This window comes from Protopterus annectens, chromosome 7.part0 (assembly GCF_019279795.1).
Source record: "Protopterus annectens isolate FY-2018-M chromosome 7.part0, PAN1.0, whole genome shotgun sequence".
In the NCBI taxonomy this organism is placed as follows: domain Eukaryota; kingdom Metazoa; phylum Chordata; order Ceratodontiformes; family Protopteridae; genus Protopterus; species Protopterus annectens.
The window spans coordinates 892703903-892716916 of NC_056739.1; the positions used below are offsets into that span (position 1 = coordinate 892703903).

A 13014-nucleotide genomic window follows, 5' to 3' on the forward strand; every position below is an offset into this window, starting at 1 on the left:
CACATATATACACACACACACACACACACACACACACACACACACACACACACACACACACAGTTGTACTTGCAGATCATTGATCTAAAATCTGCCAAGAATTGTGTGCACTTACTGATCTAAAGTTTTTCCAATGCATTTCTCTCCTGACTTTCCTGCTCACTCTCTGCAAATCAAATCAAATCTCCCACACTGTCAACAGATCTCAAATCTCCAGTATGCTGTGGATGTCTTCCTCCTCTTACATGCAAGAGTTTTGAGAATTCAAATCTCCTGTGTGCTGACATCTTCCTCGTACATATGTTGTACATGATGAGGTTTCTGGGCTTATAAAGCTGACAGAAATAAGATTTTTTAAGATAAGGCATAGCCTTTTTCTTCATGTTTTAAAGCCAGTATGCTGTGGATGTCTTCCTCCTCTTACATGCAAGAGTTTTGAGAATTCAAATCTCCTGTGTGCTGACATCTTCCTCGTACATATGTTGTACATGATGAGGTTTCTGGGCTTATAAAGCTGACAGAAATAAGATTTTTTAAGATAAGGCATAGCCTTTTTCTTCATGTTTTAAAGCCAGGCTGGACCCCCCCCCCCCCAGCCAGTACCAGGCCCTAGGCAACTCCTTAGGATACCTTATGGTGTATTCAGCTCTGTGTGCTACATCACAAAGTTACAGCTCTCAAAGCTGTATGTAGATTTTTCAGCTTAATTCTTTGTTGCTATGTATGGAATTTGCTATAACAAGCCTGTTATAGACAGGTTTTTACAAATGAACTTTGCTACAACAGGTATATTTTGTCTCAGTTTGGAGCATAACAAACATGCTCCATGCATTACAATAAGATACTGGTGCAATATTCACATGGTGAAAGCTGGCAAATTCTGCAAATACTAACCAATGTAGTCTCTATATGCTATCATATATGAATGTGTAACAAACTTCCCTACTGTGCCACCTGTTGTCATATTGTGCAGTGCCAGGAGACCATTGAGGAGTCTAGCCCAAATTTTCAGGTTATCAAACAAATCCAGGATAACAAACACACACACACTAGTGATAAGGCTGCCAGCATTGGACATCTGCAAGGTGACTCTATTGCATCCTGTGCAAATGATATACAGAACTATCTTCAGTCTGCCAGGTGTCATCATTTTATAAAGATTTAAGTGCAGTCTGAGATGCCCAGTACAGATGTGATACTTACTGTGACAAGAAACGTCTGAATGGTTTCCAAATACTCCTTGTCCACACATGGAACATGATGTGTGCCCAAACATGATGTCAAGATGCCATTCACTGTGGCATACAAAATGTGGCCACTGTGGATCCCTGGTATGTAACAGTTATTGATAAACACTCAACTGTGTATACCATTGTCAGTAATGGTAACAACCATCTGCATGTCCCCTATGAGGCTATATGTCATCTGTCTATGTTAGCACTGCACTAGCCTGATGTTTCCAGATGATCAATGTCTAGTAGGGCAGCTATACTCTGCTGCTGTTGTGGTCCTTTTACAGCTCTGCATTATGGGATGTCACTGCTGGCTGCATCTTGCACTGCTATTGTAATAATCAGTGCAGATAACATCTTTTGTTTGCTCTGTCTCCTGATGTTCCACCTGGATTTCTTACAATCTTACACTTAACAGATGTCAGCCACAAAGAGACACATCTGCTGCTTATGCTGCTTTCTGAATCACAAACTGCATGCCAATGTCTCCATTATCGGAAGGCTGAGAACTGTTTTCATATATTCAGTTTGCCTGACTTACACTGAGTTTTTGATAAATATCTGACTAAAACTCCACTGTGTGTCTGAAAGCTTAGCACTATGACCTAAAGCTAAGCATGAGATGTTTCGATTATTGTCCTTTGTTAGCCTGGCAGCAGTGTTTTTATTTGGAATAAAGGCATTATTAAGTGTCTGGTTTTACTTAGCAGTGTGCCATAGAAAGGCAACAAAAGAAAGCACCAGATCAAGACAGAAAAACAGATTTCCTACCCAACAGATTCCTTATCTGACAGAGCATTTCAAATGCAGTGAAGAATTTATTCCTACGTACTGACTTTCTCATATTTCTTTGACTGTTTACCTTTAACTACAGTTGTTCAGTAGCAAATATTAAAGTATGTTAGCAGTTAAGTTCTCTGCTGAACCCTCCATCTAATTATGCATATCAGCTGACACGTACCCTCTCAACCTAGAGTGCTAGAAATCTGGACAAAGCCTGTTAAAATGGGGGGGAAAGGCCCAAAAATAGGGAAGGATTTTAAATATTGCTCTTTTAAACTTAGAAAGTTGCTAGAATAACAGGATTTGTGTTAACATGCAATGTTAGTCTGTAGCTCAAATGCATGTTCATAGGTTCTTGGGTGTGTACTAGGCCAATGGCCCCGGAGCCTTTACAAGCCTAGCTCGTAGAGGTGCCCTGGCATCATGCCACCGTTAGTTCCTGGTGCCTCTATCAAGTAGAGCCACTGGAGTGATCCTCAGGGTGAACTTTCTATTTCCCATCCACTCATCAAGATTTCTCTTGAAAAGGGCCAGTGAGGTGCTCTGCTTGACATGTATGGGAAGTCTATTCCGGAGCACGGGCAGTCTCTGGGTTATGAACCTGTCCCTCCAGCATGTTCTGTTGAGAGTGGTAATGAGGATGAGATCCCTGGAGTGTGTGGCATGGAGGGACTGGGATTTCTTTAGGTGTAACATTTCTAACAAGGTTGGGTCAGGCATGGCTTTGTAAGTCAAGCAGAGATCGCCTCTTAACAGATGATATAAGACAGCGAAAAGCTGGAGTTTTTTGAGTCTGTCCATGTAGGCATGTGTTTAAGGTCTAGGATCCTCTTCATGAGGTACTTTTGAGACCTTTCCAGCTGTTTAGTGAGGTACATGCCAAATGGGGCATTATAATCGATGATTGGTCTAATGAGGGAAGAGTAGAGAGAGATGATGACCTCTTTCTTCCTAGATGCAAAACCCTTAGTAAGGAGATGTGCCACACAGGACTTTCTGACCACAGTGGCAATGTGCTGGTCGAAGGAGAGGTTGCTGTCAACCTGTGTCCCCAGATCTCTTATAATGCCTTCAGTGTTCAGTGGGCTACCATCAATGTGGTAATTAGTGGGAACTGAGTTTTTCCCAAAGGGAATGACCACGCATTTTTTGGCATTAAGCTTAAGGACATGGTTTCGACACCAGTTGTTGGTCTCAGTGAGGCCTTTCTTTAGGACGTCTACATTACTTGGGGAGTTAATAATGGCTCCCAGCTTGCAATCATTAGTGAACCTGGTCAGCCAGAGTCCCGCTGTGTTGAACTGGACTTCTGAGAAGAAGATGACAAACAGGAGAGGACCCAAGACCAATCCCTGTGAGACTCCACTTGTGACTGGTAGGCAGTCTGACTTGGAATCTGCTACTTTCACACTGTAGGTTCTATCTGTGAGCCAGCTTGCAACCCACCTAGTGATATAGGGATTGATGCCTAGTTTGGTGAGTCTATCAATAATCCTGAGTGGGGAATGGTATCAAAGGCCTTGGCCAGATCAAGGTGGGCTGTATGAACTCCCTTGCCCTCATCCACAGCTCTGGTGACTGACTCAAAGAAGTCAACCAGGTTGAGCAGGCATGATCTACCCTTTACAAAACCAAATTGTGTGGGATCCAGAGTTTGGAGATTCCCTATATCCTTGTTAATTAAGTCCATGATGATGCGCTCCATAGCCTTACATATCAGACTTGTCAGGCTAATAGGGCGATAATTCCCAGGGTCTGTAGTCGCTCCCCATTTATGGAGAAGGATGACTGTAGCAGTACACCATTCTGTTGGGACAAAGCCTGAGGTGAGGCTGTGATTGAACAGGGCACACAGGTGTAGTGCCAGTTCACTTTGTAGTTCATGTAGAACACAGCCAGGGATATTGTTGGGTTCCATGGAAGCTGTATTCTTGGCCTTGGACAATGCAGCTTTAATATGTGCTGCAGTAATGCTGGGTGCCTGGCATTCTTCCGGTTTTGTGATTGGTCTTTTGAGGGGGGTACTCTGTCAGCCAGTATGTTGGCAATATCTGTTGGGTCAGTATAGGAGGTACCATTGTGCAGTAACTCAGAGCAAATCTGGGTATTGTCATGGAGATTCTTGATATAATTGTAGAAGGCTTTGTGGTTGTTTTTAGTGTCTGTCGCAATTCTGGCTTCATAGCTAGCTTTAGAGGTTTTGATGAGGGATCTCAACTTTTTGTTGAGGCTAATAAGGGAGTTTTTCCAGTCTTGGGACTTCACCTTTTTTACAACAGTTTCTTCCTTCTGTTGTAGAGTTTGTTGATGGCAGGGGACCACCAGATTGTCTTCCTTTTTTGTGGTTGAGTATCTTGGTTCTGTTGGGTATGGCTAGTTCCATGCATTTATGTATGTGTTCGTACAGTGCATTGGTGTATGATTTGATGGTCATGCACCTATTTTCCATTTGCATGGGTGCCATGAAGTTAGCCACCTCTGTTTTTAGGATTCCAAAGTCAGATTTGGAGAAATTTTTCATGGTGGTTACCTTTGCTGGTGGTGTGGGTGAGATGTGGATTTCCATAGTAATTAGTTTGTGGTCGGGTCTAACTAGGGAGAAATTGGCTATTGGTATTGAGCAACGGTTGCCCATGTTAGTAATAACCAGGTCAAGGATGTTGTCTAGTGGGGGCAAGAATGAGCTGGTCCAACGCATTGGAATTAATGAATTCCAGGAAGCACTGGGCAAGTGTATTGGTGCATGAGTAGTTTTCCCAGTTGATGGTGGGGTAGTTGAAGTCACCCAGTATGACAGTGTTGGGTTGGACCCTAATAGTTTCCAGGGTGCTTAGGAACATGGAATGAGAGTATTGGGACATGGTTGGGGACCTATAGCAGGCTACAGCCTGAATCGCTCTCTTACCCACTGTTAGTTGTACCTTAAGTATCTCCTATGCATTATGCTGGGCTACTAGTCTGGAGGTGTTCATATCCTTTATGAATATGGGGACGCCACTGCCTTTGGAGCTTCGGTCCAAGTTCTGGGGCCAAAAGGTGTGAAATGAGTTATAGCCTGGTAGAGCAGGGGTGCTTTCTGCTGCTTTAAACCATGTCTCCGTTACAGCACAAATGTTGATGTTCTCCATTTTGAGGAGTGCTTTGACTGCGTGCATCTTGAGATTTAGACTTCTAGCATTGAGCAACATGACCCTCAGACTGCATTTATTTATAGCTGTTACGGTGGTAATTTGGTCTTTGGAACACCCACTAAAAAAGCACTATAGGGGTGGCAAGAGCCTTAGCCAGTATCTGGAAACCTAGGGGTGACAGATGCAGGCCATCTCTGGCAAAGCATCGAGGTCTGTTAGTCATGTCCTCCAAAGCAGACAGATACTGGATCCCCTTAAAATGACACCAGAAACATAGCCATTTGTTGAAGTCAGTCATTTTCTGCTTGTACTGCAGTATAATTCTGGGCAATGGTAGGATGCTGCTCAGGGCGAGGGTCATACCTGCCTGGGCCACATAATCCGAGAGCTCCTCTATGTCTCTTTTCATGTAGTCCAGGGAGGTACATCTCAGGTCACTCACACCCACATGAACAATGACAGAGTCATACTTGTACTTGTTGTCGAGTGACCTAAGTGCGTGTTATGTGTCAGATCCTGGCACCCGACAGACAGCTGACTGTTACCTTCTCCTTATTTAGCCTAGTGAGTGGGACATCAGTGTGCCTCACTATCGAGTCATCTATGATTAGTGTATTGGGAAGCTGTTGCCTTACATGCTTAGATTGAGGGGCACTCTGTTTAGGTGAGCTATGTGTCTTGTGATTTGTACTGTGTTGTGGTGGTCGAGTGTGTTTCTGATTTGGAGGTCTCTGCTGTTTGGGTAGATTTCTATTGAGATCCTCTGAAAAGGTATGTATTTATTGACTTCAATCATCACAGTAATATGACAGAAAATCAGAAATTTTTTGAAGAACAGACCAAAAATATAAGGCAAAAATCTGGGCAGTTGAGAGATATAACCTTGTATAAATCACATTTTGTGCCTCCTGCAATGATGTGTTTACCACAGATGCCCTCTCCCCAGTCTGTATCTTTGTAAGTCACAATATCTCCCTCTCTCTCTCAAGAACACGGGATCCCTCACTTCCCAACAGATCAATGTCACAGAGTCTGAGTTATCTAACTATAATATTAGCAACGCAGGCTTAGGAAAGAGTCCAAGGCTGCCAGACAGTTGGCCAGACAGCATAAGGCTGAGCATCCCAGAGTCACTTGTTGTATCCTATGTGAAAGTAAGGGATTCACAACTCTACACGTGTACCTGGCAGACCCTGCAAAATGGATGGATCAGTGTGCCATAAGTCACATGGGGGGGGGGGTCTAAAAGGACATCTGAAGAACTTTGTCAGTAAAAAACATGGGCTGGGCATGAATGACCTACTCAGTCAGCTTTAATGCCAGACTCATGATCATTCAGGCTACCTGGCTGGTTACCCAAGATGAGACACTTGGGGAAAACTTTCCTATAATGGTAGACATTTAAGTGCCTCACAGTCTGCAGCCTATATAAACAAAAGTAACTTCACAAAATAACACCATTTCTATAGCTAATCATTTATTTAATATTTGCATAACTCAAAAATCCTGTGTTACCTTTAGCAGTAAGTATATATCAACCCCTTACTCCCATGAGTTCCTTCATTCCAAAAACAGCTGCAATACCATCTGAATATTGCAGGCAGAAAACTCCACTCTGTGAGAAAATATGACCAGGATTTCACTAGCAGCCCAGGTACAAATGGGAGCTATTTGGGTAGAAGAACTGAAAAGATAAAAGTTAGTTTTTCTTTTGGAAAGGAAGAGTTTTTGTACTTGCAGACCTGAGCAGCTGTAAGCAGACAGATGAAAGGAAATGAGGCACTGAAAAGCATCCATAGCTGGGAGCTGAGATGCATGGAAATTTGGGTCTACTTTAGATCGCCGAAAACTTAAAATCTCGAGCGCTCACATGATTGAAAATGCAGGTATTCATTTTTTTGGATCGCAGTAGAGTGGAGATCAGGATATTTGCCCTTTCCTCAGTGTAATGCGATATCAGAGTTGGAATATATATTTGGGGGTGCAGCCCCCACAATAGCAATTTCGAATACCTGCATATTCGCTTGTGAGTGCTCGAGATTTTGAGTTTTCGGCTATATAATATAGACCCAAAATTTCTGCCTCCCGTACTGATACCACTAAGCAAGTAAAAGTGACTGCATATCTCAAAACCCCTATTTTTGTAGTGTATCAGCTCTTGATCTTGACACAGAGTCACATGTGAGCAATCAGCAACAATTTCAGAAGCATAAAACAGCAGGCATAGAATTCAAAAGGTCAGTTGCATTTTGTCCATATAACTCTAGGACCAACAGACTGACACTTCCAAAGATGGAGGCCCTTAAGTTAATATGGGGTGTCTTGAAATTTAAACAAGGGGTACCGACTGACCAGTAGGGCAACAGTTGCAGTAGCTGCTGAAGTGAAGACCTGGGTATGATATGAACCAAGTCAGGCAATGAGAATTACATTAGGATAGTCTCAGATAGGTTTATCAAACCATCTGGTAACTCAGGAGAGGAGGCAAAATATCTTTCTTCTTAGTAAAGGAGGAGAAACTCTAACTAAACTAAACTAAACTGTGGGACATTGTTGGAAGATGGAAGAAACCATAAGGGATTCCTGAATCTGGCAGACATGCCTTCGTTTAAAGAAGCAGTGTCAGAAGGTGGGGCTGAATCCATTTCTGTAGAAGAGGTTATAACAGCAACTGCACAGTTCTGCTGTTTTAAGGCTATGAGACTAATGGATGAGATCTGGATGAAAATGTTAAAGGCACTGGCCACTCTCTCAATTTAATTTCTCCAAATGCTTAGGTTTTTTTTTTTTTTTTTTTTGCTTAAATTGATGGGACTGGAGCCCTATAAGAGTACAATTATGATTTCATGAAATTAATATCGTTTCAGTCTTTACATCCGCGGTGGTACAGCAGTAGCATTGTTGCCTCACAGCAAGAGGTTCTCCCGTTCGATTCTCAGCTGAAGTGCGGGGAGTGCCTTCTGTGTGGAGTCTGCATGTCCTCCCCGCAGTTGGATGGGCGTTCGAAAGACATGTGTGAATGGGCGTGACTTCGTTGAAGGTTGGACATCGAGCTGGCATCTCGGCGTTCGTGAAAACCTACTGCCAATCGTTTGCGGACCGGAGTTCCACTGTGGTGACCCCTAACCGGGAAAAGCTGAAATACAAACAACAATATTGTTTCAGTCTTTGATGTTAGCCAGGAGCCCTCTTTTCAACACTCACAGTGTAACCAAAATTGCCTCTTTTTGTAGTTCATACAGGGTTACATGTATTAGTAACATATTTATGTATGATTGGACTTTTTTGTTAGCCCTGTTGCTTCCACTGCTGTTGGAAATGACTGGGTAGCTTTCTGTCACATTGCTCTCATTTCTTTCTGTAAAATCTGGTACTTATGACTTTGTGTCTACCTGCATGCAAGGCACTATTATAGAAGGGTCTAGCAATTTCAATGATCGATGTTGCACTGGTCATGGTTGAGAATAGTTAATCTGAATGTCCATATGACTTTTTAATGTTGCAGCCAAGAAGGGATAGTACCCATAGATCAGACAAATGGGGTGTGATTACCATTTTCAAAACTGGGAGCAGGAAGTGTTCAAGTTATACAGGGCTCATGGCTTTCAACCTCCCTAAGAAAGCCTATGCCATGATGCTGAAAAAAAGACTCTGTCCAACAGTCAAGCCTCAGATTCAGAAGGAGCAGTGTGGATTACCATGGCCATGGTACAGTAGTGAATCAACTCTTTGTTCTTTTGCTGCAAAATGTGGGGTTCCAGGGCCACTGTTCCATGCTAACTGGTCCCTCTCTCTGAGGACTGAGTCGTGTCTGCACGCCTAGCCTTAAGTCAAATACATTCAAAATGTGTGTACCACTCCAGTAAGGGTGTACATTTTCTCCTCTCCGATTCATTATTTTTACAGAAAAGACATTAACACATAGTCAAGTTCTACAGAGTATCCATCTCAGAGATGTGTGGGTTGTATATTGTTTTGCTTGTAGATGATGTTACCCTCAATCTTAAGAGACTGTGATCTCCTGAGTGCAATGGAAATGTTCACTGCATGTGGGATAAAAATCGACACTTTGAAATTAGAGCTCCCAGAAAATATTGAACTGCTCTATGTAGGTGAGCGGTATCCTCTACCTTCAGTAGATGAATTTCATTTCCTTATGATTTTGTGCATGATTGAAGGTAGGCGGTCCAAAAGCTGGACCAGTGGATGGGAACAAAGCTGCAGTCCTACAGGAACTGCACTTAACTGGGGTGGTGAAATAAGAACTGAATCATAGGATAAAGCTCTCTGTTTAACATTCACTCTGAGTTCCCATCCTCGCCTATGGTGCTGAGCTTTGGGTAGTGACCAGAAATATGAGTTCATGGATACAAGGGGCAAAAATGAGCTTCCCTTCCAGGCGAGATGGGCTTCTTCTCCCTGGTAGATCGAGGTGCTCAGTAATCCAGAAGGATGCTAGAGTGCAGCCACAATTCTGCTTGGCTGAGAGGAATGGTTGAAGTGGTTTTGGGTACTTAATAAAGGTGTCATCAAGGTACTTCCCATGAGAGGACATCCAGGCAAAATTCATTGGGAGGAGGCCTTAGGGCAGACCTAGGACACAGCAGAGAGATTATATCTCTGTGCATGCCAGGGAATGCCTGTAAATCCTACAGGTAATTCAGAGGTTCTTGTCGGAGATAAGGAAGTCTGATCTACCTTGCTCAGCTGGCTACAATCACAAGCCCATCAGGAGAATTTATTTACAGAATGGATGGCTGGAAAATGAAAGCCTAGGAAAATAACACAGGAGGAAATCATGCTAAGATCTGATTAGCCAAAGCTGCCCTAGTAGCTTGTGCCAGTCAGCTTAAACTTAGTTAAGGAACAGCTGGCTGCCCCTTTTGTGATGACAAAGACACAAAGAAAATATGGAGCTTCAGTGCAGCATAGAGGAGCATAAGAGGGGAATTCTGTACTTCTCCCTTTTTAAATAATGTTAAATTATTTTTTTAAAGAACTGTTACCAAGCTTTACGAATGGAAATTGCTTCTCACTTACATTTCTTTCCATCTGCAAACCATTTTATAAATAAACAGCCACCCCACAACAATAACTACAGACTGGAATACAGAATGTTTAGTCTTTACCTCTGTACCTTACCACAGTCCCATGGGTGCATGTTTAGCATGAAACATGCAACAACTGATGCTATCATTGTTTACATAACACTGTATGATACACAAGCAATCTGGAATTGGTCTTAACTCTCTCAAGAGTATTGGCCAAAATCCAGACACACATAAGGACAATGAGGGAATTTAAAGTAACAAAGTGGACTAGAAAACAAAAACTCACCCTTTCACATTTTATGTCAATTTTCATAGCACATTGTCTCATTTTTGCAGGATACCCTTTTAATTTAAGTCTGTTTAAACACTTGCACAAGATAGCAAAAGCAAACAGATGTTGTGAACAGGTTATTTATAGAAACATAGGTTCATAGGTAAGTACTAGGCTAGCTGACCTTGTAGGCCATTTTAAGCCTAGCCAGTTTCTCTTTTTGTGCTAGAAATGACCTATCCTATTTGGTTATAGTTTGGCTCATCCCATGGTGGACAATTATATATTACCCCTAATGTGAATAACTGAGAACATACCATAGATAATTTGAGGGGGCCCGGGCATTACATAAAGCATTTGTCTGTTCATTAGTAGTACAGGGAGCAGCCCTAGGATAAATTTTCTGTTTCCTATCCATAGATCTAAGTTGCGCTTGAAAATGGACAGGGATGAGCTTTGTTTTATGTGGTTGGGGAAATCTGTTCCACAGCAGCGGTATCCTCTATGAAATATACCTGGCGCCTCTAAACCATTCTGTTAATGTTGCAAAAATGGTTGATATCCCTAGACTGAGTAGTTCTGATGCTATTTGACTTACTGATGTGCAACTGTGACTTATGATGTATAAAATTTATTTATTTATTCATGGGGATTTGTTTACTGTTATAGTTCTAACTGGACAGAAGTGCTCCCTTTTCAGCAGATGCATGTGGAGAAAAACTCTGGTACATATAATAGTTTAATTTCAAAATACTACATACTAAGTGGCAATATAGAGCACAAAATGCAGGGATACATGTTGCATAACTTACAAGTATTAGCGATACTACATAAATTTACAGTTTAAGGATATACAGTACATAAAGTGTTTGAAGCGAATTTCAGCAAACAATGCATACAGTCATGGTAATGTGGTTAGAGGTAGATAATAATTTGTTACATGAAGGCAGTCATCAGATTAGACAGTTTAGTAAGAGAGGATGGAACAGTGACAGTGTAAGACTGTGTTAGTATGAGTTAACGATGGGTAGGATGCAGTAGTTTTTAAATAATGAAAAGATGCACACCATATATTAGATTTTGATTGCTTTTTCATGTTATAGCCCTTTCAAATTATATTCTCCACCCTTTCTGACTATTCATTAGTTAGGCGTAAAGAGTTCTTTGTAGGAACTATACCTCCCAACTGTACAGAGTTTTGCAGAATGTCCAGATTTCTGCCTCATATTTTTGGTCCATTTTTCCTAAAATTGTGGTTTTCGGGCAAATCAGTGGCAAATCATTAAAGATTGAAATTAGAAAATAATGACAGACACTTGAGTTTCAGACTTCATACCTTTCAGAAAATTCATGCTAAATAAAGCAAAACCTGTTATTCGATCAACTTTCTAAGTTTGTAAGAGCAATAATTAAAAATTGTCCCTATTTTTTGGGCTTTTGTCCCACTTTTATTTGTGGCTTTGTCCAGATGTCTTGTGCTAAGAAGTTGAGAGGTATGAGAGGCACTTAAGTTAAATGAAGAAAACATGTTCCAGGTAAATACATGCAGTAAGTCTGGTCAAAACAAAATTACAAAGGGGGAGGGTTACCATGAATGACAGAAAGTGCATGATGCATGCAATTAACATTTCTACATGCAAAAGACGTTTGGCAGACTGCTCACTGCAATATGCTTTTGTGCTTTAAATAAGAATCAAATGGATCTCTTGGAAAATGTGTTAGAAGCAGTACAAGAAGTAAAATCATTAGCAAAGAACATCTAAAGTACAGAAACAGATTGATGGATGGAAGCATGTCAAACATCTGCCTTCCACTTTCCTACTTGTGCTCAACATTATGATATGCAATGATGTCACTGAAACGTAACCCTTTCCATTCTCCTTCGTGACTGTGGATGCAGTTTTGCATATAGTAAGAGCAGGAGGTTGGTAGACAGCCAGCTGCTTTACTTTGAACGTGGACCACACCCTCACATATTCAGCGCAAACATTTTGCTCTCTAATCATCCGTATGAGGAAAAATAACTTTACTCACAATGCTGTCTAGGTATCAAGATGTTTCTTCCCAGGCCTAAGGGTCCGGAACCTACCAAGGATTCAGCACTAATTCCTGCAAGGAAGCTATGACTAACTGCAGTGACAGGAAGAGGCAAGTCTGAGCAAGATCCCTGATAACTGACACTAGCCCTCCTTCTGTTTACTCACAGGAGAGCTGACCAAAGCTGAAACTAGCTGTACGTAGTTCAGAGAACTGCAACGCTGTACTGCAGTTCGTCTTCCTGCTAGCTCTTTTCATAGCTCCTCGTTGAATTCACAGACTGACAGCAAAGCACAGATTTAATTTCTCCGTCTGCCAGTAAACATTGTCTATTGAAGTAGATTGTTCTGAAAATTTGCACAATAGAATAAAACATACTTTCAGCTAAAATTGACAGAGTAATTATAAATTAACATTAAAAAAATTGGAAGATATCTGCTAGCAAACATAAAATAGTTCCTTTCAATGTCCTGTAAATATGTTACCTGTTATTTCCTTACCATCAGAGC

General features: G+C 41.6%; 1 protein-coding gene across 2 annotated transcripts in view; it reads right to left on the reverse strand.

The window, feature by feature from the left end:
* The window catches only part of PARP3 (poly(ADP-ribose) polymerase family member 3), a 487884-nt gene that overhangs the window by 354260 nt on the left and 120610 nt on the right, over window positions 1-13014 (reverse strand). Inside the window, exon 1 of one of the 2 annotated variants that reach the window (XM_044077472.1) lies at window positions 12503-12633. The exons of the other annotated variant lie outside the window; for it this stretch is intronic. The gene's annotated coding sequence lies outside the window, so the exon portion shown is untranslated. Of the gene's footprint in view, window positions 1-12502; window positions 12634-13014 lie in introns of those variants that run through there. 2 annotated transcript variants of the gene reach the window in all.